The sequence below is a fragment of the Trachypithecus francoisi genome, unplaced genomic scaffold, assembly GCF_009764315.1.
Source record: "Trachypithecus francoisi isolate TF-2019V2 unplaced genomic scaffold, Tfra_2.0 Lachesis_group11, whole genome shotgun sequence".
Classification (NCBI taxonomy): domain Eukaryota; kingdom Metazoa; phylum Chordata; class Mammalia; order Primates; family Cercopithecidae; genus Trachypithecus; species Trachypithecus francoisi.
The window spans coordinates 131,041,751-131,067,965 of record NW_022681456.1 but is presented as its reverse complement, the minus strand read 5'-3'; the positions used below and the strand labels follow the sequence as shown (position 1 = coordinate 131,067,965).

Below are 26,215 nucleotides of genomic sequence, written 5' to 3'. Positions count from 1 at the left end.
TTTTTACTTCTCTGGGTTTTTTTTTTTTTTTTTTTCAGAGGGAGTCTTGCTCTGTCGGCCAGGCTGGAGGGCAGTGGTGCAATCTCTGCTCACTGCAAGCTCCGCCTCCTGAGTTCACGCCATTCTCCTGCCTCAGCCTCCAGAGTAGCTGGAACTACAGGTGCCCGCCACCATGCTTGGCTATTTTTTTTTTGGTTGTATTTTTAGTAGAGACAGGGTTTCACTGTGTTAGCCAGGATGCTCGATCTCCTGACCTCGTGATCCACCCGCCTTGGCCTCCCAAAGTGCTGGGATTACAGGCATGAGCCACCACGCCTGGCCTCATTCTCCAGGTTTTTTTTTTTTTTTTTTTTTTACTTTATGTTCTAGGGTACATGTGCACAAAGTGCAGGTTTATTACATATGTATCCATGTGCCATGTTGGTGTGCTGCACCCATTAACTTGTCATTTATGTTAGGTATATCTCCTAATGCTATCCCTCCCCTCTCCCCGCTTCCCGCTCCAGGTTGATTTTTAAGAAATATTTCAGCCAGGCACAGTGTCACATGCCTGTAGTTCCAGCTGCTCTGGAGGCTGAGGCAGGAGGATTGCTTGAGTCCAGGAGATCAAGGCTATAGTGTGCTATGATTGCATATGTGTGTAGCCACTGCACTCCAGCCTGGGCAACATAGTGAGACTCCATCTCTAATTAAAAAAAAATTCATTCTTTTCAGAACAAAATAGGCAACCTGGGAGTACTAAGGAAAGGTACATGACTTTTTATTGTTGTTAATTTTATGTACACTTAGTTTAAGAAATAGGTAATATATGTGCTAAATTAGAAAGTGTAAGAGAATATACAGTTAAAAGTCTCTCCTCTCCCATCTAGTTCTTTCTGTAGGCAATCACTGTTTGCAGTTTCTTATTTTTTCTTTTTAACTAGTGAAATTTTGTGTAATATGACATTCATTACCTAGTTTAAAATTGCATAAATATAAGACATATTTTATCTTCCACTTTGATATTGAACACTGGCAATATTTTATGCTTTTTGAGAAGGGCCTTTGTCTGTTATTCGGTCTGGAATGCAGTGTTGTGGCTATAGCTTACTGCAACCTTGAATTCCTGGGCTCAAACAATCTTCCCACCTCAGCCTCCAGAGTAGCTGGGACTATAGCCATGTGCCACCATGCCCGGCTAATTAAAAAAAAATTTGTAGAGAGACAAGGCGTCATTATGTTGCCCAGGCACTGTTTTAGAATAGATTATTTAAAAGATAGTTTTAGAAGCCTGTCAAGGGAAATAGTGACTGCTAGGATCAAACATGGATTCACTAAGTCACATCAGACAGTAGTTGCCTAGAATTGACTTGGTTACTTGACTGATAAATAAAGGAAATGCAGTAGTTGGAATTTATCTAGACGTCAGCTAGGGTTTTTCATGCCATCTTTGTGGAAAGTGTGAACATATGTGTCCTAGATTTCTTGAGGACAGGAACTATCTATTAGATACTTATTAAATACTTGGTGAATGAATGGATGCTAGCATAATAATGTGAATTCACAACCTGTTGAATGGCTATCCCCAGGAAATACAGAAGTGCTTGTTGAGGATCATGGGTTTGAGGAACTTGGCGTTAGACAACTCATCCATATATTTATTGAAATGACACAGGATGGTAGCAAAACTGGTGGCATAGAGGATAATGGCAGCTGTGAACTAGTTGCCAGCATGTCCTCACTGAGTACGGGAGATGTCCAGGTGGTCATTAGCTGATAGTGAAGAGGTAGAGGTCAAAGACTCTGCTGCTGAATAGCATGAGAATTAGACTAAGCCTTTTACATGAAGATTCAGGAACAGTGGTCTGCAACTGGCACTGGCGTACCGTTCTCATTTCCCAGTATTAGGTGTGGCGTGTAAGAGACTGAGCAGCTTTCTCTTAAAAGGACTATATGAGAAGAGGTGTCCTGATTGGAAAGCCAGGTTTCAGTTAAGGCAGAGAGGTAGCAAGAACATTTCCCAAGGAAGTTGAGGGTTGAGGACTTTTAGAGGAGTTTCTTTTTTTGAGGCGGAGTTTCGCTCTTTTTGCCCAGGCTGGAGTGCAATGGCGTGATCTCGGCTCACCGCAACCTCTACCTCCCGGATTCAAGCGATTCTCCTGCCTCAGCCTCCCGAGTAACTGGGATTACAGGCATGTGCCACCATGCCTGGCTGTATTTTTAGTAGAAACGGGGTTTCTCCATGTTGGTTAGGCTGGTCTTGAGCTCCTGACCTCAGGTGATCCACCCGCCTCGGCCTCCCAAAGTGCTGGGATTACAGGTGTGAGCCACTGCGCCCAGCCAGAGTTTCTTGATTAAAGAATGGAGTTCCATGACAGTGTATTTTTCCACCCTATTGGCTTCATGTTATCATCATTTAAACTTTAAAATGTCTCTTCATCTTGATAAAAGACTCCAGATTCATACGTTATTGCTCTAAGTTGCTCTCTGCTTTACAAGCTGTTTGAGTTGCTGCATTTGCTATAGATCCCCGTTTCTTCACCTGTGACTTCCTTCTCAACCTATTTCTGTCTTGTTTCTATCACCACCATTTCAGTGAAACTGAAAATAGCTAGTGAAATATGTATGACAATAGCCAATGTCTATATTATTGTTCATCCTGTTCTTGTTTAACCTCTTAGCAGCTATACTAGTTGTCTATTGGCTGTGTAACAAATTACCCCCTAACTTAAGAAATGTTTATTGTTTCACAGTGTTTGTAGGTCAGGAATGTGGGTGTGGTTGGTACCTATGATTCGGGATCTCTTACAAGGCTGCAGTCATCTCAAAGCTCTACTTGGGGAGGCTGTTTCCAAGCTCACTCCCGAGGCAATTGGCAGGCCTCAGGTCCTTGTTGGCTGCTTGCTGGAGAGATCAGTCTCTTGCCATTTGGGTTTCTGCATACGATTACTTAAAATATGATTACTTAAAATATGATATCTCGCTACTTCTGTATCAAAAGCTCTGTCAGGGAAGAGGACAGATATTAGCCAGAATCTTTTTGTAACCTTATCTTGGAAGTGATGTGCTATCACTTGATGTATTCTGTTATCAGCCAGTCACTAGGTCCGGCACACTCGAGGCGGGATTTCACAATGGCAAGATCATTCATAGCCATTTCAGGACTGCCTACCATAGCAACAGATGACAGAGGGGACACCTCTCCTTCCTTTGTAAAGCTCCCTCTTCTCTTGAGGTCTTCAGAGCCCTTTTCTGTTTTTCTTGCTGGTTCTCTGGGCTCTTTCTCTGTCACGTTTTTTTTTTTTTTTGAGGCAGAGTCTTGCTCTGTCGCCCAGACTGGGGTGCAGTGGCACAATCTTGGCTCACTGCAACCTCCGCCTCCTGGTTTCAAGTGATTCTCTTGCCTTAGCCTCTCGAGTAGCTGGGATTACAGGTGTGCATCACCACACCCAGCTAATTTTTGTATTTTTCATGAAGATGGGGTTTCACTGTGTTGGCCAGGCTGGTCTGGAACTGGCTTCAGGCGATCTGTCCGCCTCAGCCTCCCAAAGTGTTGGGATTACAGGCATGAGCCACTGTGCCTGGCCCCTCAGTCACCTTTTGAGTCATTCTATGCTCATTTATTAAATGTTTGAATTTCTTTGGGCTTTCTCATCACTTTGTTTCATTTTTCATCTGTGTGCTGAGTATTCATTTTTATGTCTTCGGTGTTTACCTCTCTCCTGAGTCTGAGGACCACTATATCTAATTGCCACTGAATGTTTCCATTTGGATGCCCCTTAAACTGAGCACATCCAGAACAGAATGTATGATTCCTGCATTTCCTCTGGGGTTTCTTAATTTGTTAAATTACACCACTGGGTGCTTAAGTGGAAATGTATATGGTGTTCTTGATTTCTCCCTCTCCTCCACCTTCCATTTTACTATTCCTTTTTATTTTTTTAAAGCCATGGCTGTGTGTTTTTATGAGGTAGTACATCGTCTTCTAGGTTGCAAGCATTGAACCTGGTGCTAGGTGATTTTTTTTTTTTTTTTTGAGATGAAGTTTTGCCCTTGTTGCCCAGGCTGGAGTGCAATGGTGTGATCTCGGCTCACCACAACCTCTGCCTCCCAGGTTCAAGCGATTCTCCTGCCTCAGCCTCCCCAGTAGATGGGATTATAGGCATGTGCTACCACGCCCACCTAATTTTGTATTTTTAGTAGAGACAGGATTTCTCCATGTTGGTCAGGCTGGTCTCAAACTCCCGACCTCAGGTGATCTGCCTGTCTTGGCCTCCCAGAGTGAGTGCTAGGATTCCAGGTGTGAGCCACTGTGTCCGGTCCACTAGGTAATTTTTAAGGTTCCTTCTAATCTTGAGATACTGCGTGTGTAGCTGTTGAAGATTTTTGAGTAGGAGACGCATGATCAGGGCTGTACTTCAGAAAGGTGGCAACTCTTGAACAGTCATTTTTAGTTGTTCACCAAAGAACGAACCTAAACACCTGTATTCCTTTTAACTTTATTATGGTGTGCTAAGTGATGAATAGATAATTTTTATATGACAGCCCTTTTGTATATATTATTTTTATTTTTTTCTCATTGTTATGCATTTATGTTTGGAAGCCCTTTTGCATGGAAGTAAGGTAATCAGGCCAGGTGCAGTGGCTCACGCCTGTAATCCCAGCACTTTGGCAGACTGGAGTGGGTGGAGGCCAGGAGTTCAAGACCAGCCTGACCAACATGGTGAAAACCCATCTCTACTAAAAAATAAGAAAAACTAGCTGGGTGTGGTGGTGCATGCCTGTAATCCCAGCTACTCTGGAGGCTGAGGCACAAGAATTGCTTGAACCCTGGAGGCGGAGGTTGCGGTGAACCGGGATTGTACCACTGCACTCCAGCCTGGGTGACAGAGTGAGACCCTGTCTCAAAAAAAAAAAAAAAAAAAAACCCAACGGGACGAAAATTTATGTGACCTTAAATTAAGTATCTCTGCCATCCTGGCCAACATGGTGAAACCCTGTCTCTACTGAAAATACAAAAATTAGCTGGACGTGGTGGTGCGCACCTGTAGTCCCAGCTATTTGGGAGCCTGAGGCAGGAGAATCGCTTGAACCTGGGACGCGGAGGTTACAGTGAGCCGAGATCACGCCGTTGCACTCAGCCTGGTGACAGAGCAAGATTCCATCTCAAAAAAAAAAAAAAAAAAATTAAATGTCTCTGAAATTGTAAAAACTTCTCAAGAAATAAAAGTTCAGACCTTAAACATAATTTTACTGTAGGAGTATAACTTATCTTTTGAAGGAATTCTTTCTTGAAGCCATTATGTATTTATGTATGTATGTATTTATTTATTTATTTTTTTGTTTGAGAAGGAGTCTTGCTCTGTCGCCCAGGCTGGAGTGCAGTGGCCGGATCTCAGCTCACTGCAAGCTCCGCCTCCCAGGTTCACACCATTCTCCTGGCTCAGCCTCCGGAGTAGCTGGGACTACAGGTGCCCGCCACCACGCCTGGCAAATTTTTTGTATTTTTTTAGTAGAGACGGGGTTTCACCGTGTTAGCCAGGATGGTCTTGATCTCCTGACCTCGTGATCCGCCCGTCTCGGCCTCCGAAAGTGCTGGGATTACAGGCTTGAGCCACCGCGCCCGGCCTATGTATTTATTTTTAATTAATTAACTTTTTTTTTTTTTTTGAGATGGAGTTTTGCCCAGACTGGAGTTCAATGGCATGATCTCGTTTCACAGCAATCTTCGCCTCCCAGGTTCAAGCGATTCTCCCACCTCAGCCTCCCAAGTAGCTGGGATTACAGGCATAGGCAACCACACCTGGCTAATTTTTGTTTTCAGTAGAGATGGAGTTTCACCATGTTGGCTAGGCTGGTCTCAAACTCCTGACCTCAGGTGATCTGGTTGCCTCAGCCTCGCGAAGTGCTGGGATTACAGGAATGAGCCACCGTACCCAGCCTATTTTTTATTTGTTTTGTAGAGAGAGGGTCTCACTCTGTTGCCCAGGCTGGATGCAGTGGTGAGATCAAAGCTCACTGCATCCTCAAACTCTTGGGCTCAAGTGATCCTCCTGCCTCAGCCTCCTCAGTAGCTAGGACGACTGGTGCTTGCCACCTTGCCTGGCTCATTTTAAAACTTGTTTTTTGTAGAGATTGGGTTTTGGTGTTTTGCCCAGGCTGGTATCGAATTCATAGCTTAAAATGATTCTCCTGCCTTGGCCTCCCAAAATGCTGGGATGAACCACTGCGCCCGGCCTTGAAGCCCTTCTGGAATGTAACACATATGTAGAAAAGTGTGTAAAACAAAAGGAAAGCTTTACAACGTATGAATCAGACACTGGTGTAACCATGATGTGGGTCCAGCATTAGGACCTTACTGGCATTCCACAAGCTTTCCTTGCGGCTTCCCAGTCACAACCTGGTCCTTCTCTCATAAACGTGATCTCTGTCCTGATTGTAGGGGAATTACCGTCTTGCTTTTTTGTGTGTATGTAGACCTTTTTAGTTTTGGCATAGTTTTGACTGTTTTGCATCTTTATGTGCATGAAATCATATTGTATGTGCTCACGTCTGGCTTCGACTCAACATTTTGTTTGTAAGATTTAGATTTGTAGGCAGCTGTTCATTTTCTTTTCTTTTTTTTTTTTTTTTGAGACGGAGTCTGGCTCTGCTGCCCAGGCTGGAGTGCAGTGGCCGGATCTCAGCTCACTGCAAGCTCCGCCTCCCGGGTTCACGCCATTCTCCTGCCTCAGCCTCCCAAGTAGCTGGGACTACAGGCGCCGCCACCTCGCCCGGCTAGTTTTTTGTATTTTTAGTAGAGACGGGGTTTCACCGTGTTAGCCAGGATGGTCTCGATCTCCTGATCTCGTGATCCGCCCGTCTCGGCCTCCCAAAGTGCTGGGATTACAGGCTTGAGCCACCGCGCCCGGCCGCAGCTGTTCATTTTCATTGCTAAATAGTATTCTGTTGTATAAATATACCATAGTTTATTATATTATTGATGGATATTTAGGTTGCTTCTAGTTTTGGGCTATTATGGATTATGCCACTGTGACTATTCTTGTAAAGTCTCTTTTTTTTTTTTCTGAGACGGAGTCTCACTCTGTTGCCCAGGCTGGAGTGCAGTGGTGTGATCTCTGCTCACTGCAACCGCCGTCTCCTGGATTTAGGCGATTCTCCTGCCTCAGCCTCCTGAGTAGCTGGGATGACAGGTGCCCACCACCACACCCAGCTGTTTTTTGTATTTTTAGTAGAGATAGGGTTTTGCCATGTTGACCAGACTGGTCTCGAACTCCTGGCTTCAAATGATCCAACTGCCTCAGCCTCTCAAAGTGCTGGGATTACAGGTGTGACCCCCTGTGCCCGGCTTTTTTTTTTTTTTTGAGACAGTTTCGCTCTGTCACCCAGACCGGAGTGCAGTGTTGTGATCATGGCTCGCTGCAGCCTTGACCTTCTGGGCTCAAGTGATCCTCCCACCTCGGCCTCCCAAGTAATTGGGACTACAGGTGCATACCACCATGCTTGGCTATTTTTTTTTTTTTTGGTACTTTTTTGTAGAGGTGGAGTTTTATCGTGTTGCTCAGGCTGGTCTTGGAACTCCTGAGCTCAAGTGATCTGCCTGCCTTGGCCTCCCAAAGTCCTGGGACTACAGGCGTGAACCACTGCACCTTGCCTTGTGCAAGTCTTTTAGTGCATATGTGTATGTAATTCTTTTGTGTGTTTAGCCAGCAGTGAAAGTGCTGGGTCGTAGGATATGCATATGTACAATTTTAGATAATTGCCAAACAGTATTCTTCCCTGTGGTTGTACAAAATTTCATGCCCCAAAGACTGTTTGAGAGTTCATTTTGTTCCGTATCTTTGGCCAGGCCGGTCTTGAACCCCTGACCTCGTGATTCACCCAACTTGGCCTCCCAAAGTGGTGGGATTACAGGCATGAGCCACCACGCCCGGCCAGTATTATTACTATTTTTTGAGACAGATTTTTCTCGCTCAGGCTGGAGCTCATTGCAGCCTTGAATTCTTAGTCTTAAGCAATCCTTCTACCTCAACCTTCCAAGTAGCTGGGACTGTAGGCACGCACCAGCATGCCTGGCAATTTTTCTGTTTTTAGAGACAGGGTGTTACTCTGCCACTTAGGCGCAATTTCAGCTCACTGTAGTCTTGACCTTCCACTCTTAAGCGATCTACCCACCTCGCCTCCTGCATAGCTGGGACTACAGGGCTGTGCCACCATGCCCAGCTCATTTTTGTAATTATTTTGTTTTGTTTTTAAGAGATGGGGTTTTGCCATGTTGCCCAAGTTGGTGTCAAAACCCTGGGCTCAAATGATCCCCCTACCTTGGCCTCCCAAAGTGCTGGTATTACAGGCATGTATCACTGTATCTGGCCTTTTCTTCTTTTAATAGAGACAGGGTCTTGCAGTCCAGGCTGGTCTTGAACTCTTTGGCCTCAGGCGATCTTCTGCCTCGGCCTCCGAAAGCCCTAGGATACAATTCTTCTAAATAGTGTAGCAAAAATACCTGCTTTATAAATTTTTCATTTTTGTAGTTGTTCAAAAGTACACATGTATTTCGTTTTTTCTTTTTTTGTTCCTCATTCAAAAAATATGGAAAATCTAATATACAGTATATGTGTGTATATGGTATATATAATGTATATATGTATGTGAATACATAGTATATATAATGTTTATATAACATATAATGTATATGTATATAGTACATAAAATGTATATGTGTATATATAGGGTATATATAGTAACATAGTATAGTCTGTGTATATATATGACTCTGTATTGTGTTCCATCTTGGCAGTACAATGTTTGAGGCCGTGTCTCCGCCCTCAGGATGCTGGTGACCAGGGAGGGAGACAGTAAACGGGCAGTTAGAGTGTGATAAGTGTTAATGATATGTACAAGAACTAGAAGGTTTAAGGGAGTGGCGAAAGAGGCTGGAAATTGGATTTGGATCATGAAGGGCTTTGTAAACCCTGTTGATATCTGACTTTTACCTTGGGGCAATGGCAAGACTGGAGACTTGAGTAAAGGAAATAACAGTTGTATATTTGTATTTTACAACAAATGGATAAGAGGAGGCTAAGTGAGGAAGCCAATTAGGAGGCTGTGGACTTGTTCCCACTAAAGCCTAAACACTAAAGTAGTGACAGTGGGGATAGAGATGCATACAGAGTTGAAAGGTTTGACAGGACTGGGTAATTCTTTCTCTCTCTCTCTCTCTCTCTCTCTCTCTCTCACTGGTTAATTTTTTCTCTGTGTGTGTGTGTGTGTGTGTGTACACACTTTGTGGGGAAATGACAGTTGATGAAGAGGAAGAAGACTAAGGTGACTCCCAGACTTTCAGATGGAACCCCTAGACTAGGAACAGTGCTGTTGGGTACAGTAGCCACTAGCCACGTTGGCCATTAAGGTATGTCTAAACTAATTTAAATAAAATAAGATTTAAAATTCAGTTCTTCAGTTGCACTAGCCACACAAATACAGAATGGCAGCCTCTTAAATTGTGCAGATTTAGTCCAGAGTATTATGAAGTTATAAATTCAAGAGTATTCACAGAGATTCAAGCAGAAAATAATATCTGGCTATATGTGTTTAACAGCAGGATGACCTCTGTGTTGGACAGTGCAGATATAGAACATTTCTGTTACAGAAAGTTCAGTGGGACAGCAGTGGTCTGCAGTTTTTGGTTTCTACTTTCTTTTCCCCCCAGAGGAAAGTCAGAATAACAGGTGGTTTTCTCTAGTCTCCTAAGAATTTTTGTTCCACAATATTCTGTTGTGGGATATTGTTAGCCAGGGATTCTGCTAGATACCATCCTACTACTGTCAACTACCATCACCCAGTCATCAGAATAGGACGTTTCTGTAATCAGAGAAGGTTCTTTTGGACAGCACCGAGCTAGAGAGGTGGTGATGTCATTCATTGAGCTATTGATGGTTGTGGTGGGGGACAACAGGAGCTGCTAGAAAACACTGTTTATTAGAAATAGAAGCCACGTATGTAATTAAAAAATTTTTAGTAGCCACATTAAAGAGTAAAAAGAAACAATTGGATTTTATCTTATTTAACACAGTATGTCCAAAATAATGATTTACAGCACATTTAAACATTTAAAAATTATTGATCTATTTACGTAAATTTTTTTTATTTTTTTGAGACAGGGTCTTGCTGTGTTGCTCAGGCTGGTCTCAAACTCCTGGGCTCGAGTGATCCACTTGCTTCAGCCTCCCAAAGTGCTGAGATCACAGGTGTAAGCCACATTTGTTTTTAATAGTAGATCTTTGAAATCAATTGTATACTTTCATAGTATATCAATTGAAATGCTTTTTTTTAAATTCTTTCGTTATTTTCAAATGCTAAGTTTTATCAGAAATATTTAATCCCTATTTATATCTGTAAATCATAAAATTTACAGTTGAAAAAGTAGATTTACATGTCCAGGTTATTCCAAACATGCTTAAAACTTTTCCAGTAATGTAGTTAAGTATCGGTTTTTAAATTTAAGTTTCAATTCCGTGAAATAAGATTAAAAATTCAGTTTCTCACTCTCACTAGCCACCTTTCAAGTGCTCAGCACTCAGCATCTGCATATGGCTAGTGGCTACCGTATTGGACAACACAGCTCTGGAATAACTGCTCACTGGATGGTTGGAAAGTCAGGTCTGGAGTTTAGGAAAGAGGTAGCAAAACAGAAATTAGAAGGGAAGAACTGTGAGGAACAATGGGATTAAAAAAAAAAGTTTGTGACTTTGAACAAATCAGTTTTAATCTTGGTGCTCCACTTAAAATCGATAAAAGCATCTTGGTGAGAGTATAATAGTAGATGAATATGCATTATCTTGTAGTGGTAAAGATTTTGACTTTAGAGTTCGATGGAGCTCTGTGATCTTGGGCAACTCTCTGGGCCTAATAAAATCTTTCTCCTTGAAAGGGGTTTGCTGTTGGGATTAAATGAAGTATTGTGACAAATGTTTACTGCATGTAATACCGTATTTTTTTACTTTTAAGTTGCCATTTCTTTTTGGTGGGGTGTACCATCAACTTAATAATTCATTCTTTTTAGGACAAAAGAAATATAATTTAGTTATACATGTTAATTATAAGCTGTATCCCAATTCAGAAACTTTAAAATATGAAAAACTGTTCATCTTAAAATATTAATATTGATGAGTGTTCATTATAAACTAGATAGTGTGTTAAATGCTTTATATGCTGATGTAAAAGGTTTGATTTTTATAAATATGCAATGTAATATATTTCTGTTGTAAAGTTTCATTTCAGTAAATTCCGTAATACAAATTTCTTATACTTCTGGAAACTTTAAAATGCATGATGGTATAACTCCTTTCTTAGTTATTTCAGGGACCACTGAATTCTGCTTGAATCTCTTTGGATACTTTTAAATTTATGATTTCTCCAGGCTAAATCTGCAGAATTTGAGTCTGTAATTCTACCGTAGTGAGTACACATATAAAGAATTACTATTTAAAAAACTGCCTTGGTAGAGTTTATTCAGAGAGGCATGGTAACCGAGGAGAGGAAAATGGACTTTTCCAGATCAAAGAGAGAGGAAATACTGGCTGGGTGCCATGCTCATGCCTGTAATTTCAGCACTTTGGGAGGCCAAGGTGAGCAGATCACTTCAGGTCAGGAGTTCGAGACCAGCCTGGCCAATATGGTAAAAACTCATCTCTACTAAAAATACAAAAATTAGCTGGGCGTGGTGGCGGGTGCCTGTAATCCCAGCTATTCCGGAGGCTGAAGCAGGAGAATCACTTGAACCCAAGAGGAGAGGTTGCAGTGAGCCGAGATCGTGCCACTACATTCCAGCTTGGGTGACAGAGGAGGACTTTGTCTAAAAAAAAAAAGAAATATGACTTTTTTTTTTTTTTTGAGACAGTTTCATTCTTGTCGCCCAGGCTGCAGTACAATGGCACAATCTTGTCTCACTGCAACCTCCACCTCCCAGGTTCAAGTGATTCTGAGTAGCTGGGATTACAGGTGTGCACTAGCACACTTGGCTAATTTTTTTTTTATTATTAGTAGAGACAGGTTTTCACCATGTTGGCCAGGCTAGTCTTGAACTCCTGACCTCAGGTGATCTGCCCGCCTTGGCCTCCCAAAGTGCTGGGATTCCAGACATGAGTCACCGAGCCTGGCTGGCTATATGAATTTTAATGCTCTGCAAATTCTTTTCTTTTTTTGGAGACAGAGTCTCACTGTCTTGCCCAGGCTGAAGTGCAGTGACGCGATCTCAGCTCACTGCAAGCTCCGCCTCCCGGGTTCACGCCATTCTCCTGCCTCAGCCTCCCAAGTAGCTGGGACCACAGGCGCCCGCCACTACGCCCGGTTAATTTTTGTATTTTTAGTAGAGACGGGGTTTCACCTGTTAGTCAGGATGGTCTCGATCTCCTGACCTCGTGATCCGCCCGCTTCAGCCTCCCAAAGTGCTGGGATTACAGGCGTGAGCCGCCGCGCCAGGCCGCAAATTCTTTTCTGCGGTCTTTTTCTTAAGTCTCATCTTCTGGCAGTGTGCCATTCCACCAGTTTCTTGGAGTAGACAAGAAACGTGTTTATAATGCTTACCCATGCATCATATACACAGCATGTACTAGGAAATCTTACTGCCTTTTTTGTGGTAGTGTCAGCATACCCACTCAGGTCTGAAATAATATTAGGCATTTTACATCTGTATTATTGGAAATAATGAAAAATCTTATATGTGCCAAGTACATTTGGTGATAGCAACTGCAAGTGCTGTGTTGAAAATGACTTTGAGACTAGGTACAAAAGGACGAAATGTTCACCCTGGAATTACAGTGACTTTCCTTTTGTTTCTGTTTAAGTCTTCTTAACATTTTTCCTTTCTTTTGTTTTTTGAGACAGGGTCTCACTCCATCACCCAGGCTGGAGTGCAGTGGTGCCATCACCTCTCATGTTCACAGCAGCCTTGACCTTTTGGGCCCAAGCTGTCCTCCTACCTCAGCTCCCAAGTAGCTGGGGCTACAGGCATGCACCGCCACGCCTGGCTAATTAAAACAATTTTTTTGTAGAGACAGGGTCTCTCCATATTGCCCCGGTTGGTCTCAAACTCCTAGGCTCAAGCGATCTGTCTACCGTGGCCTCCCAAAGTTCTAGGATTACAGGTGTGAGCCACCTTATTTGGCCAACATTTTGCTTTTTAAATAAGTAGTGTTTACCTGTTTGGAAAATTTTGACAACTGTTAGGAAATAACTAGGTTCGTCTCATCTTTTGGCTCTGCTTATATTTGCAAAATTGAGAGTATACTGCACATTAAAATATATTCTTTTTTTTTTTTTTTTTTTTTTTTTTTGAGACGGAGTCTCGCTCTGCCGCCCAGGCTGTAGTGCAGTGGCCGGGTCTCAGCTCACTGCAAGCTCCGCCTCCTGGGTTTACGCCATTCTCCTGCCTCAGCCTCCCAAGCAGCTGGGACTACAGGCGCCCGCCATGTCGCCCGGCTAGTTTTTTGTATTTTTTAGTAGAGACGGGGTTTCACCATGTTAGCCAGGATGGTCTCGATCTCCTGACCTCGTGATCCGCCCGTCTCGGCCTCCCAAAGTGCTGGGATTACAGGCTTGAGCCACCGCGCCCGGCCTAAAATATATTCTTGAAGGCCAGGCACAGTGGCTCATGCCTGTGATCCTAGCACTTTGGGAAGCCAAGTTGGGTGGATCACCTGAGGTCAGTAGTTCGAGACCAGCCTGTCTGGTTAGCCTGGCTAACATGGTGAAACCTTGTCTTGCCTAAAAATGCAAAAATTAACTGGGTATGGTTGAGAATGCCTGTAGTCCCAGCTACTTGGGAGGCTGAGGCACGAGAATTGTTTGAACTCAGGAGGTGGAGGTTGCAATGAGTGGAGATGACGCCACTGCACTCCAGTGTGGGAGACAGAGTGAGACTCTGAAAAAAAAAAAAAAAATCCTTTTTCATTATTGTATTATAAACATTTTTTAAATGGCAGACATTGGTTTGTAAATGGTTTTTGTAGGCTTCATGTTAAGTCATAAATACTCCACTTAAACATTCCTCAATGAAATGAGTCCTAATAAAGCCGGTGTATCTTTATAAACTTTTCTCTACATTTTGGATCATTTGAGTAGATTGGATTTTCCCGTTCATAGAATTACTGGATCAAAAGATATGTTTTTTTTTTTTTTTGAGACGGAGTCTCGCTCTGTCGCCCAGGCTGGAGTACAGTGGCGCGATCTCAGCTCACTGCAAGCTCCACCTCCCGGGTTCACGCCATTCTCCTGCCTCAGCCTCCCGAGTAGCTGGGACTACAGGCACCCGCCACCTCGCCTGGCTAGTTTTTTTTTTGTATTTTTTAGTAGAGACGGGGTTTCACCGTGTTAGCCAGGATGGTCTCCATCTCCTGACCTCGTGATCCGCCCGCCTCGGCCTCCCAAAGTGCTGGGATGACAGGCTTGAGCCACCGCGCCCGGCCCAAGATATGTGTTTAAGACCCTTACCAGAACCATTTTCAAACCTGCTGCTTCTCAGATACTTGTATTGTTTTCGGGAAGAAACAAATACTTCCTGGGTACCTATAATTTTTCACTTAAACCCTTTTAAATTTATGTTTCAGACCTGCAGAAAGATATAGAGAATTATGTAATTAACAGCTGTGTACCTACCACCTAGCTTAAGAAATAAACAGTTACAGAGTTAAAATTCCTGTGCAGCTCTTCCTGATTATAAATGTCTGTATTTACCAACAGTGATGTGGATATTTAATCTTTTTTTTTTTTTGAGACAGAGTCTTGCTCTGTTGCCAGGCTGGAGCGCAGTGGCGTGATCATGGCCCACGGCAACCTCCGCCTCTTGGGTTCAAGCGATTCTCCTGCCTCAGCCTCCCGAGTAGCTGGGATTATAGGCACGTGCCACCACGCCCAGCTAATTGTATTTTTAGTAGAGACAGGGTTTCACCATGTTAACCAGGATGGTCTCGATCTCTTGACCTCGTGATCTGCCTGCCTTGGCCTCCCAAAGTACTGGGATTACAGGTGTGAGCCATTGCTCCCAGCTGATATTTAATCTTAACCATTAATTCAGGTCTGCATCCAAGATCCCTTTGGACCAGAATTCAGAATGGTTTTCAGATTTTCAGATAAGTGATATGCATGTACTATGTATAACCTAACTTTTCAAGCATGTTTTGGGAATGGTCCCTAATTTCTTCATCAAACACTTTGGGATTCCTGACCCAGTCCAGGTCTGGTTTTTTTGTTTTTTGTTTTTTGTTTTTTTTTTTGAGACGGAGTCTGGCTCTGTCGCCCAGGCTGGAGTGCGGTGGCCCGATCTCAGCTCACTGCAAGCTCCGCCTCCCAGGTTCACGCCATTCTCCTGCCTCCGCCTCCCAAGTAGCTGGGACTACAGGCGCCCGCCTCGTCGCCCGGCTAGTTTTTTGTATTCTTTAGTAGAGACAGGGTTTCACCGTATTAGCCATGATGGTCTCGATCTCCTGACCTTGTGATCCGCCCGTCTCGGCCTCCCAAAGTGCTGGGATTACAGGCTTGAGCCACCGTGCCCGGCTGGGTCTGGTTTTATTACCATATTAGTTACAAATTTTTGGATTTTTAGACATTTTTGTTATTCAGACTTGTGAATAAAGGTTTGTGAACAGGTACATCTGTTTTACTTTGTTCAGCTTAATCATTCTGGTAGAATTTGTTGAACTTTTTGTTGAGCTGATCACGATGTAGTATGAGTTGTATAAAATGCAAGATAACATAATTTTATGTCCAAACAACTTAATATTTTAGAATTTTATGAAATCAGGTTATCAGTGAGCACTGTAGTCGTTGGGGGAGGCTACACAACCTAGAACTTGACTTGTTTCAACTAAGTGGCGCGGATTGCTGTTATAACTAGAGAACCACTATGGTTAACAACCTTGTGTTTCTTTCTTTTTTTTGTTTTTTTTTTTGACCCCGGGCTGGAGTGCAGTGGCGCGATCTCGGCCTCCTGCAAGCTCCGCCTCCCGGGTTCACGCCATTCTCCTGCCTCAGCCTCCTGAATAGCTGAGACTACAGGTGCCCGCCACCGTGCCTGGCTAATTTTTTGTATTTTTAGTAGAGATGGGGTTTCACTGTGGTCGCTGGGATGGTCTTGATCTCCTGACCTCGTAATCTGCCCGCCTCGGCCTCCCGAAGTGCTGGAATTACAGGCGTGAGCCTCTGCGCCCAGCCCAACAACCTTGTGTTTATTTCTAAGTATCTAGCTTGACAAAATATTTGTCATGATGAGAACTTTGAGAGAACTTATAATTAACTTGATTAACTGATAAGAAGTATTAAAAACTGCAGTTAACTTGATTGTAAACTGAGTTACCCTTGCATTAAAAAAAAGGTGAATAGTATCTGACAGGTGTTAAGATTGCTCCTTTACGAATTGCTGCTCCAAGCAGAGGTGGCCTTTCAGATAGGTTTGCCCTAAAACAGTGCTGCTTTAGCCACACTGTTGTATAGTTTTAGTCTCTAGTCAGTATTGGAGAATCAGATTAAGGTTACACAACTAGATGCATAGTGTTAGCAAACTTAATACATTTTAGTTACATGTTGAGTGCAGAAGCAGAGAAATCTGTGCCTTCATTGACTTGTAGATATTTTTTCCCTTTCCTTTCCTTTCCTTTCCTTTCCCCTTTCCTTTCCTTTTTCCTTTCCTTTCCTATCCTTTTTCCTTTCCCCTTTCCTTTCCTTTCCTTTCCTTTCCTTTCCTTTCCCTCCCTGTCTCCCTCCCTCCTTCCCTCTCTTCCTCTCTTTTCTTTTTTCTTTTCCTTTTTCTTCCCCTTTCCTTCCTTTCTGTCTTTCCTGTTGGTCCTTGTTTGTCACCCAGGCTGGAGTATAGTGATGTGATCATAGGTTGCTGCAGCCTTGAACTCCTGGGCTCAAGTTGTCTTGCTGCTACAGCCTCCCAAGTAACTAGGGCTAAAGATGTATGCCGCCACACCTGGCTAATTAAAAAAATTTTTTTGTAGAGACAAGGTCTTGCCGTGTTGCCCAGGCTGGTCTGAAGTGATCCTTTCGCCTTGGCTTCCCAAACTGTTGGGATTATACGCATAAGCCATGTGCCTTGTGATTTTTTTTTTTTCAAGTCTCCTGCTATTACAGAGATATTAGCAATTAGTGTTCATGCTTAGCCCATTAATTACTGTGTAAATTAGTGCTGAATGGTTGTGGAGGTCTTTATTTAAACCTGTAGTTTATAATGAGACTTAAAAAAAATACAAGTTTTTTTTTTTTTTTTTTTTGAGATAGGATTTCACTCTGTTGTCCATGCTGGGATGCAGTGGTGTGTTCTTGGCTCACCGTAGCCTCTGTCTCTGGAGTTCAAGCAATTTTTATGACTCAGCCTCCTGAGTAGCTGAGATCATAGGCGTGTGCCATCATGCCTGGCTAATTTTGATATTTTGGTAGAGACAGGGTTTCACCGTGTTGCCCAGGCTGGTCTCGAACTCCTGAGCTCAGGAGATCCACCCATCTTGGCCTCCCAAGCTGTTGGGATTACAGGCCTGAGCCACAACACCACGCCAAAAAAAAAAAAAAAAAAAAAAGTAAAAGTAGTACATGCTCACTATAAAAAGAAAATGGAACAGAAAAGAAAAGTATATAAGTGAGGAAAAAGGTGATTCCATCTGGTCTTTCAGAAATAGGCTGTTACCATACAATTCATACAAATATATATATATGTATGTATATATACAAATATATGTATATATATCCTTTGTACTCAAATGAGATTGTCTTGTAAGCATTCTTCTATAACTTGCTTTTTTTCCACTTCACAGTATGTTTTTGCATGTCAGATATAGATATTTACTTAAATATTTTGTTTATTTTGGTTTCTTTTACCTTTTTTTGGAAAGGAAATCTCTCTCTTTCCACCCAAGCTGGAGTGCAGTGGTGCAATCTCACCTCACTGCAACCTCTGTTTCCCAGGTTCAAGCGATTCTCCTGCCTCAGCCTCCCAAGTAGCTGGGATCACAGGTGCACACCACCATGCCTGGCTAATTTTTGTATTTTTAGTAGAGATGGAGTTTCACCATGTTGGCTAGGCTGGTCCCGAACTCCTGACCTCAAGTGATCTGCCTGCCTTGGCCTCCCAAAGTGTTGGGATCACAGGCTTGAGCTACTGTGCCCGGCCTCTTTTTCTTTTTCTTTTTCTTTTTTTTGAGAGAGTCTTGCTGTGTTGCCCAGGCTGGAGTGCAGTGGCATGATCTTGGCTCACTGCAACCTCTACCTCTGGAGTTCAAGCAGTCCTCCCATCTGAGTAACTGGTACTACAGGCACACACCCTGTAATGTGTAAATTTTGTATTTTTTGCCCAGGTAAGTTTTGTATTTTTTGTTAGAGACAGGAATTCACCAGGTTGGCCAGACTGGTCTTGAACTCCTGACCTCAAGTGATCTGCCTGCCTCAGCTTTTTAAAGTCCTGGGATTACAAGTATGAGCCACCATGCCTGGCCATTGTTTTTCTTTTTCTTTTTTTAAATTAGGACTAAAAGAAATTTTTTTTAAACAGCAGCATTGTCTTATTATAGTTGAGAGATACATACATTTATTCAGCTAATCTCTTGTTGGAAATTTAAGCTGTGTCCTTGCTGGTACAGACAATGCAATAATTGAATATCATTGCACGTTATGTCCGTGAACCTGTGAAAATATATTTTATGGAGAATACTTTTTAAAGTGAAACTTCTAGTTCAACAGCGCATTTTAAATTTTGATAGATTATGCCAAATTGTACTTCAGTGGGATTTTAAAATTTGGGTCTATTGTTCATGTTTTCACAGGGGACCTGGGAGAGCAGCATATTTCTCGTCCCTAGTAGTATTTATAAATAACCCTTTAAGAAAATGAACAGGATCTTTAGAAATGTTGAAGTACAGTATTAAAAATATTTGACTCATTGATGAGCATAACCCCATTACATCAGGTTGGACTAGTAATTTTGAGATTTATGTCAGAATTTCACATATAATTATTTAAATAGCTAATAGGTGGTATATTAAATTTTCTGGTTCAACTTATAAATATCATAGCACATCTGTGTCAGCCTAGTCAACCGTAGTTAATTTGAAGTTAGCTACTATGTTGCTATTAAAGAATTTTTTGCTTTTATCCACCGGGCACGGAGGCTCACGCCTGTAATCCCAGCACTTTGGGAGGCCGAGACGGGTGGATCACGAGGTCAGGAGATTCAGACCATCCTGGCAAACATGGTGAAACCCGTCTCTATTAAAAAAATATATATATACAAAAAATTAGCCGGGCGTGGTGGTGGGCGCCTGTAGTCCCAGCTACTCGGGAGGCTGAGGCAGGAGAATGGTGTGAACCTGGGAGGTGGAGCTTGCAGTGAGCCAAGATCGTGCCACTGCACTCCAGCCTGGGCGACAGAGCGAGACTCCGTCTCAAAAAAAAAAAAAAAAAATTTGTTTTTGCTTCATTTGTCTTAAGAATATTTGGTGTTCCTTTGGAGACTCAGTTCGTAAAGAGCTATTATGATTTTTCTAGTCTAGGAGGAGAGAGAGATTGCTGTCTGCAGTTGCATGTTATGCTTGTAGCTATTTGGAGGAAGAGTTGAGAATTAAAGGCTAACATAGAATCATTGTGGGTAGAAGTATTTTTATTTTTAGACCTCTGAGTATAATGGATTTCTGTGGGGTGAGGTGAGACTGGGGCTGTTTTTCTCTCACAGTGTGTGTATAACCATTGGGATCAGTGCTTTTCTTTTCTTTTTTTTTTGTTTTTTTTTGTTTTTTTTGTTTTTTTTCAGTACACAGTTTCACTCCGTCACTCAGGCTGGAGTGCAGTGGCGCGATCTCGGCTCACTGCAGCCTCCACATCCTGGGTTCAAGTGATTCTCCTGCCTCAGCCTCCTGAGTAGCTTGGGTTACAGGTATGTGCCCCACGCCCAGCTAATTTTTGTATTTTTAGTAGAGATGGAGTTTCACCATGTTGGCCTGCTGATCTCGAACTCCTGACCTCAGGTGATCCACCCGCCTTGGCCTCCCAAAGTGCTGGGATTATAGGCGTGAGCCACTGTGCCTGTCCTGAATATTCTTTGTGTTTTTTTCTGACAGGCTTTGTGATGTGAATAGTGATGAATTGATAGTGAAACTGTATTGTTAATAAACTCATAATTTAAGATAAGGCAGATTTCTGGTAATATTCTTCTCAGAATTAGATGTTAGGAAATTTCTCTAAATGTAAATCCTGGAAAGCTTGCAGAGATTTAAATGCTGTTCCGGTTTTTTTTTTTTTTTTTTTTTTTTGAGATGGTGTCTTGTTCTGTCACCCAGGCTGGAGTGCAGTGGCACAATATTGGCTCATTGCAACCTCCGCCTCCCAGATTCAAATGATTCTCATGCCTCAGCCTCCAAAGTAGCTGGGACTAGAGGCGCACGCTACCATGCCCTGCTAATTTTTGTATTTTTCATAGAGATGGAGTTTCGCCTTATTGGCCAGGCTGGCCTCGAACTCCTGGTCTCAGGTGATCTGCCCGCTTCAGCCTCCCAGAGTGCTAGGATTACAGGCATGAGCCACCACACCCAGCCATGTGGTATTTTTTAAAAACTCAAAATACAGGGTACAAAATTCATCTTAAGTGCTTGGTACATCTTTAGCTTGGTAGGTCTCTGCCATAGAGTTTAATAGAGTTTTTTAGTATTGAGAACCCATTTGTCCCCACAGACATGATATTTTCTGCACGTGATTGCTCTGTGTGTGTTCATTTTAAATTTCTGTCTTAGATGAGAGGCATCAGTCTGAGCTTATGCCATCTTCTTGGAATTAAGATTTCATTACAGAAGTTTGTGTTTTTACTAATGCAGGAAGAACAGTTTTTTAAAAAATTGAAATCTTGCCCATTTAGTTAGTTTATTATTTTCAGGGAATAGATGACAAAAATAAATAGCAAGACATATACAGAAGGAGGTTGTCAGTTCATGGAATTAGTTTTATTTATTTATTTGTTTGTATTCAGAGTCTCACTCTGTTGCCCAGGCTGGAGCGCAGTGGCGTGGCCTCAGCTCACGGCAGCCTCCACCTCCCAGGTTCAAGCGATTCTCCAAGTGATTCTCCTCCCTCAGCCTGTGGAGTTGCTGGGAGTACAGGTGGCGCCATCACGCCCAGCTAGTTTTTGTATTTTTGGTAGAAACGGGGTTTTACCATGTTAGCCAGGCTGGTCTCGAACTCCTGACCTCAAGTGATCTGCCCTCCTCGGCCTCCCAAAGTGCTAGGGTTACAGGCGTGAGCCACCGCACCTGGCCTAATTCATGAAATTGGGATACTGTTTAAAGATAGAGAAAATTTTCTTAACTTGAGGAAAATGTTAAAAAATGCTTTCATTATATTTATTTTAGATTACATTTAGTTGCAGGTTCCATAAACTACATTCAAGATTATTACTACTTTTTAAATGTATATGAACTATCTAATGATTTTTATGTGGATTTAGATTAATTGTGGCATTGGCAAACACTTATTGCCTGCTTGATTTATGTTAGACTTTGTGCTAGGTTTTGGAGATGGAGTAAGACATTACTTTTAAGGAAGTAATTAAAATAATAATTACATTATTTTAAAAGCCCCTGGTTACCTCAGAGGAGCACCTAAATTAGACTGAGGGTCATGAAGGTTTGTGTAGGATTGTGACTGTTGAACTTAGTCTGGAAAAATGATCAGTAGTTAGCCAGTTAATGGGGCAAAAGAAGGTCATGGAAACCAGAGACAGCTTGGTATTTCAGGGAATTGCATAGACCTGATTATGGTTGTCACATGGAGAAGGAGAGTGGATAAGGAGTAGCTTCAGTGAGATAGGCAGGGTCAAGTGATAAAAAATCTCATATGCACTACCAAGGAATTCAGATTAAAAAAAATATATTTTTTGAGACAAGGTCTGGCTCTGTCTCCCAGGCTGGAGTGCAGTGGACGTGATCTCTGCTCACTGCAACCTCCGCCTCTTGGGCTGAAGTTATCCTCCCACCTCAGCCTCCCAAGTAGTTGGGATTACAGGTGTACGCCACCTGGCCTGGCTCATTTTTTGTATTTTTAGTAGAAACGGGATTTCGCCATGTTGCCCAGGGCAGTCTTGAACTCCTGAGCTCAAGTGATCCTCCTGCCTCAGGTTCCCAAAGTGCTGGGGTTATAGGTATGAGCCACCATGCCCAGCCAAGACATTTTTAAAATGTGGGAATACACAAGCACACGTTCCATTAGCTGTCAGTGGGATCTTATCACACGTCATGTAGCTCTGGAAAACACTTATGCACTCATGAGAGAATCACAATGAAAAAGGCCAATAACGTCATCCTGTTACGAAAATAGCTTTGCCCTCATGGACCTCCTGCAAGGGTCTTGAACACCCCTGGAATCCCTTACCCATTTGGAGAATCACCATATTAGAAGGTCGTTATGGCACTGGTGTTGAGAATTGTTTAGAACTTATAAAAAGAATCACATTTATTTTTGCTTTTTTGGGACAAGGTCTTGCCATGTCATCCACGGCATAGTGCAGTGGCACTATCATGACTCACTGTAGCCGTGAACTCTTGGTTTCAAGGAATCTTCTTGCCTCAGCTTCCTAAGTAGCTGGGACTACAGGCATGAGCCACTATGCTGGGCTATTTTTTTTATTTTTTTTATTTTTTTACAGAGATAGGATCTTGCTGTGTTGTCCAGTCTGGTCTTGAACTCCTAGACTCAAGCAATTCTCCTGCCTTAGTCTCCCAAAGTGTTAGGATTATAGGCATGGGCCGCTGTGTCTGGCCAAGAAGGACATTTTATATTGTGATTCAGTATGCACACCTTAAACATTGCAGAAAACAAGACTATATTATCTCTTGCTGCATTACAAGTTACTTCAAAACTTACTGGACTTAAAGAACAAACATCTGGCTGGGCACAGTGGCTCATGCTTGTAACCCCAGCACTTTGAGAGACCAAGGCAGGTGGATCACCTGATATCAAGAGTTTGAGACTAGCCTGGCCAATATGGCGAAACTCCATCTCTACTAAAAATACAGAAATGAGCAGGGCCTGGCGGCACATTCCTATAATCCCAGCTACTTGGGAGGCTGAGGCAGGAGAATCGCTTGAACCTGGGAGACGGAGGTTGCAGTGAGCTGAGATTGTGCTACTGCACTCCAGCCTGGGCAACAGAGTGAGACTCCTTCTCAACAAAACAAAAAGAAACAAACATCTCAGATTTTATGAAGCGTGTGTACTGGGTGATTCTCACTCAGGGTCTCTAGTGAGGTTGCAGTCAAGATGTTGACTGCTGAGTTTACACTCATTTCAATTCTTGACTGAGGTTGGAGGATCTTTGAAGCTCTCTCACATGGCTGTTGGCAGGAAGCCTCGGTTCCTGAATATGTGACTCTCTTCACAGGATCCTTTGAAGTTTGAGTATCCTCATGACATGGCAGCTGGATTCCTGAGAGAGAGTGATTTGAGAGAGTGACCAAGACAGAAGCTCCAGTGTCTTATAAGAGTTAGTCATGAAAGTACATCATTGGAAGCAAGTCACTAAGTTCAGTCTACACTCAAGGAGAGGAAATTTACTCTCCCTCTTAAAAGGAGGAGCATTAAATAATTTATGGACATACTTCAAAAGTACCACAAATAATTGTCAGGAGAATGAATCTCCCATGAGCTTCCTATTTCTTTTTTTTTGAGATGGAGTCCCGCTCTTTCGCTCAGGCAGCAGTGCAGTGGCGCAGTCTGGGCTCACTGCAACCTCCACCTCCCGGGTTCAAGCGATTGTCCTGCCTCAGCCTCCCGAGTAGCTGGGATTACAGGTGTGTGCCACCATGCCCGGCTAATTTTTGTATTTTTAGTATAGACGGGGTTTCACCATATTGGCCAGGCTGGTCTCAAACTCCTGGTGTCAAGTGACCCGCCTGTCTCAGCCTCCCAAAGTGCTAGGATTACAGGCATGGGCCACCGCACCCAGCCGAGACTCTTATTTCATATACACCCTGCTGAGTATGCTAGGACTGCAAGCAGGGCCTCGACTGTTCCTAACCCAGGCCATTTTTCAGGACTGTGTTTGCAGCGGGCCACTTTGCGGGAGGAAGTAATGTCTTTCATTGGGACAAAGAGCAGGCCTACTTATTACTTACTGTAAAAGTGGTGGATTCTGGCCGGACACGGTGGCTCATGCCTGTAATCCCAGCATTTTGGGAAGCCGAGGCGGGTGGGTCACGAGGTCAAGGGTTCGAGACCATCCTGACTCACACGATGAAACCCCGTCTCTACTAAAAAATTCAAAAAAATTAGCTGGGCGCGGTGTCGGGCGCCCGTAGTCCCAGCTACTTGGGAGTCTGAGGCAGGAGATTGGCGGGAACTCGGAGGCAGAGCTTGCAGTGAGCCGAGACTGCGCCACTGCACTCCAGCCTGGGCAACAGAGCGATACTCCGTCTCAAAGAAAACCCAAAAAAAAAACCAAAAAAAAAAAAAACAGTGGATTCCCTAAGCCCAATGTTCCTTAGCTGTGATGCAAACCCACTGCATGTGTAGCATCCATCTGAGCTGCTCCATGTCACCTTATGGAACTTGGGGGTAACAGGGAGACAGTGCAAACATGCTCATGCTTGCTGTGTTGTGAGTAATAAAGTTCTTTGTGTTTGACCCAGGAGACTCATGTATTCTGTCAGTATCCATGAAATGGTCATAGGCCAAACGTATTAACCTCTAAGTAGGGTTAAATAAAACCCTAGTTCCTTCACAGTTCTCAACAATGCTTATGTTTACTTTAGTGTGATACACTGTGAAAATAAGCTATACGTTTCATTTTCAGTTCTATTTATCTGTTTATTTTAGAGAGCCTATCTCTATTCTCCTGGAGATTGGATCTTGCTGTATTGTCCAGGCTGATCTTGAATTCCTTGACTCAAACAATCCTACTGCCTTGGTCTCCCCAAGTGCTAGGATTACAGGCACGGGCTGCTGTGCCTGGCCAAGAAGTACATTTTATATTGTGATCCAGTATGCACAGGTGCATGCATATGCACTCCTGAAACGTTGTAGAAAACAACACAACACTACTATCTCTTGTTGCGTTACATTTACTTCAGAACTTACTGAATTTGAAAAACATCTCAGATTTCATGAAGAGTGTGTTGGGTGATTCTGGCTCAGGGTATCTAGTGATTTGATTTCATTTAAAACAAACAAGAAAACAAGCTTGGTCGCAGTTTATCAAGCTGATTTCACAACCTACTATTGGGTCATAGTTCTAAGTTTTAAAAACACTGATTAGGGGGCTGATATGGTTTGACTGTGTCCCCAGATATCTCATCTTGTAGTTCCCATAATCCCTACATGTTGTGGAGGGACCTGGTGGTAACTGAATCATGGAGTCGGTTACTCCATGCTGTTCTGATAGTGAGTGCCCACGAGATCGATATTTTTTTTCTTTTTTGAGACAAGAGTCTTGCTCTGTCACCCAGGCCTGAGTGCAGTGGCATAATCTTGGCTCACTGAAACCTTTGCCTCCTGGGTTCAAGTGAGCATGCCTGGGTAATACGTGTATTTTTAGTAGAGACAGGGTTTCACCATGTTGGCCAGGCTGGTCTTGAACTCCTGATCTCAAGTGATCCACCGACCTTGGCCTCCCAAAGTGTTGGGATTACAGGCGTGAGCCACCGCGCCCAGCCTGGATCTGATGGTTTTATAGGGGTCTTTTCCCCCTTTGCTTGGCACTTCTTCCTGCTGCCATGTGAAGGAGGATGTGTTTGCTTCCCCTTCTGCCACGATTGTAAGCTTCCTGAGGCCTCCCCAGCCCTGCAGAACTGTGAGTCAATTAAACCTCTTTCTTTTATAAATTACTCAGCCTCGTGGGCAGTTCTACATAGAGCTTGAGAATGGACTAACACAGGACTCTGAGGTTAGAGGCAGGCAGTCAGGTTAGAAAGTTGTTTTAATTCAGGTAGGAGAGGATGGCATAAACCAAGGTACTAATTGTGGGAATGGAGGAAGAGGGTCAATTTCAGAGGTATCTGGAAATCAAAGAAACAGGAATTGTATTTTGTTGATAATATGTGTATATATGGAATATGAAGATTTCGGAAGGACTCTCAGGCTCTGGCTTGAGCAGCTGATGTTATTCATTTGAATAGATGTTATCTACTGCCATGTTCTTTTTTTTATTTTATTTTTTTCCCTGCAGCAGCAGATTTGGTTATGGAGTGGGGAGACCTTGATGTGGAATTCA

At 43.0% G+C, this 26,215-nt stretch overlaps 1 protein-coding gene across 16 annotated transcripts in view; it reads left to right on the top strand.

The window, feature by feature from the left end:
• The window catches only part of ERC1 (ELKS/RAB6-interacting/CAST family member 1), a 545,691-nt gene that overhangs the window by 5,964 nt on the left and 513,512 nt on the right, over positions 1–26,215 (top strand). The window contains exon 1 of one of the 16 annotated variants that reach the window (XM_033223292.1): positions 10,194–10,228. The exons of the other annotated variants lie outside the window; for them this stretch is intronic. The gene's annotated coding sequence lies outside the window, so the exon portion shown is untranslated. Of the gene's footprint in view, positions 1–10,193; positions 10,229–26,215 lie in introns of those variants that run through there. 16 annotated transcript variants of the gene reach the window in all.